We start from the raw sequence: 2,794 nt of genomic DNA, 5'->3' as shown, positions 1-2,794 counted from the left end.
ACAGAGTCACGAGAAACCCATGGTCCCCCACTCTGCTTCTCTTCTCAGGTCTAAGGACACCAGAAAATACAATGTGTTGGTGGGGTCACTTCAGATCTCTGGTCACCCCGGCTCCAAAACGACGATAATCCCTGTGTCCAGGATTATCCTCTATCCTCACTTCCAGAGAAACACAACTAGCGCCATCGCTGTGGCAAAACTGGCCTACCCAGTTTCTTTTACCCCAGTTGTCCTGCCCATCTGCCTCCCCTCATCTGCAGCCCAACTCAAGAACTCAACCTCCTGCTGGGTGACTGGATGGGGCTATTCTGGAATACACCAACGTGAGGATAAGTAGATCTTCTGAGCTCTCTTTCCTCAACTGACATTCTCTCCCCCTACTCTCTATCCCAGCCCCAGCATCAGATACATTGTACTCTCCAGGCAATTAATCTGAGATGCCACAGACTTCAAAGTCTCCTTGACCCTATTACCTCCCCCCTTTGCTTTCACACTTCTGCTGTGATCTCTTTGGCTTATTTATATCTGCTTTTGCTCTTGTTTAGCAATAGTGCTAACATCTTAAAAGTGAGAAGGACAAGACAATGAGCTTAGAGAGAAGGTAGCTCTCAGTCTGAGATGTAATATAGCTCTCGCTCTGCACCCGGGTAGTGTGTGTGGTTAGATGGAGAGGGGAAGCAGGCATGAAGATATATTCAAAAAAGTAAGGCTGCTCAGCAAGTCTCAAGGCAGATGAGGAGAGTAGAGCTTCATGCCTGAATCAACGGTCTTCATTCTCTGGAGTATGTTAGATCTACCTCTTCATATGCTATGGAAGATAACAATATATTCCAAGGCCAAATGAGGTAATTCTGCGTCATTCATTGTTTTGGGTTTTCCTGAATCACAAGATTTTCTGTTATTTGTGGCATCTGAGTGGGAGCAAATGCCTTCGGCCCTGTTCAGACCCAGGGAACTCGGCCCTTAGGCTATTTCCCCGAACTGGAAGGCAGAGTGCCATCTGATATGGAGGCAGAATATTTAAAATCAGAGCTGAAATCCCTGAAAACCAGAGGCGTAAAATCTGTATCCCTAGCTGAAAGTTGCTTCCTAATTTTTTAAGACAGCTCTGATTCTTTTTGATCTTACAGATATGAAGCCATCTTACATACTGAAGGAGCTAAAGGTGCCCCTTATTGATCTCCAGACATGCAGCGACTACTATCAGAAAGCAAACTTGCATGGAATCAAGCCCATCATCAGTGAAGAAATGATCTGTTCCAAGCTCCCAGTGGGGCAGATGGATCAGTGTATAGTAAGAATCCATCCTGTAGGCACCTTCCAGAACTCTCCCCTTTCCCATATGTCTATTCCATGTCTCGTATCTTCAGAATCCCTGGGTAAATCCAGCAGTGTCTGGACAGGCCCTAACTCCACAGTTCTTGACTCAACGATTGGGAGAGTTACCCTCTTTGCCCTGTGCATGGCCTAGTCATCTTTCTTCTCTCCCCAGGGCAGTAGAGGAGATCCCCTGACATGTAGAGTGGAGGATTTCTGGGTCCTGGCAGGAGTGGTCAGCTGGGGATCAAACTGCATCCGAACCAATGAGCCTGGAATATATACAAACATCAGTTTCTACAAATCTTGGATTGAGAAGTCAGCCATTTCACATACTGACTTTTCTGCTGTCCTCAGTCTGGACTTCTCTGGGCTCCTCCCTGTAATGCTTCTACCTCTCATTTTCCTGGGGCTACCCTAACTGGCTGAGGTTAGTATGACCAGAGTTAAGTGACAATTAAGAATGAGAAAAAAAGGGGTAAATTCTAGAAGTTGATGGCTTTTGTTTTTATTTTTTAAATAGGCTCCATGCCCGGTGTGGAGCCCAACAACCTTGAATCAAGACCTGAGCTGAGATCAAGTCGGACACTTAACCAACTCAGCCACCCAGCTGCTCCTAGAAGCTGATGGTTTTGATGAGAGATTCTGAAGATTCACCAAGACAGATGCAGTTCTGCTATTTGGACTAGTCACCACAGGCTTAATCTGTTTGTTGCCTTTTATCCCCAAGTCAACCTGGAAAGCAAGGTTCCCACTGTTAATAAAGTTTGGTTGATTCCAACTGTTATTTCTGATATTCACTCTTCTTGATGAAACTGGAGACAGCGCCTGGGGAAATCCAAAAGCATAGAACTTTAGGGCTGGAAAAGATCTGGAAATCACCTGGCCCAACCAATCCCATATTCTACCGATAAAGAAACTGGAGTCCAGAGAGGTTAGTAAGTTTGCCCTTGCTGAATTCCAGATGAAAATCATCCAGTATGGGCCTAGACTGGGTTCTGAAGAGAAGGCAAGGACTCAGAAGATTAGGTTTCAGTAAAAGCACAGCAGGAAAGAGGAGCCAAGGGCAGTGGATTAGTTATTCCTGTACAACAAATCACCCCAAAACTTCACAGCTGAAAAAACTCAAACACTGATTACCTCACAGCTTCTAGGGTCAGTAATCAGGGAGGGCTTAGCCAGGTGCTTCTGGCTCGGGGTTTTTCAAGGGGCTGCTGCTGTATCAGCTGTTCACCTCAAAGCTCAACTAGAAAAGAAGCTGCGGTCAAGCTCACTCATAGGTCTGTGGCAGGCCCCAGAGGGTCTGCTTCTAAGGTCACTCACACAGACACCTCTATAGGGCTGCCTCAGGGCAGCTGGCTTCCCCTAGAGCGAAGGAGCCAAGATAAAGCGAAAGAGAGCACCCAAGATGGAAGCCATGGTCTTTTCATAACCTAATCTCAACACTGACATCTCATTACTTCTACTGTGTTCTAGT

At 46.1% G+C, this 2,794-nt stretch overlaps 1 long non-coding RNA gene across 1 annotated transcript; it reads left to right on the top strand.

The window, feature by feature from the left end:
• The first annotated feature begins 1,136 nt into the window (after window positions 1-1,136).
• Window positions 1,137-2,065, top strand: LOC145720093 (uncharacterized). Its single transcript, XR_014142810.1, has 3 exons — window positions 1,137-1,294; window positions 1,493-1,747; window positions 1,841-2,065. It is a non-coding gene; the product is annotated as an uncharacterized LOC145720093 (long non-coding RNA).
• Window positions 2,066-2,794: the final 729 nt, after the last annotated feature.

This window comes from Leptonychotes weddellii, chromosome 2 (assembly GCF_054177405.1).
Source record: "Leptonychotes weddellii isolate Sample4059 chromosome 2, ASM5417740v2, whole genome shotgun sequence".
In the NCBI taxonomy this organism is placed as follows: Eukaryota; Metazoa; Chordata; class Mammalia; order Carnivora; family Phocidae; genus Leptonychotes; species Leptonychotes weddellii.
The sequence above is the reverse complement of the archived record's forward strand: the minus strand, read 5'-3'. Positions and strand labels throughout refer to the sequence as shown.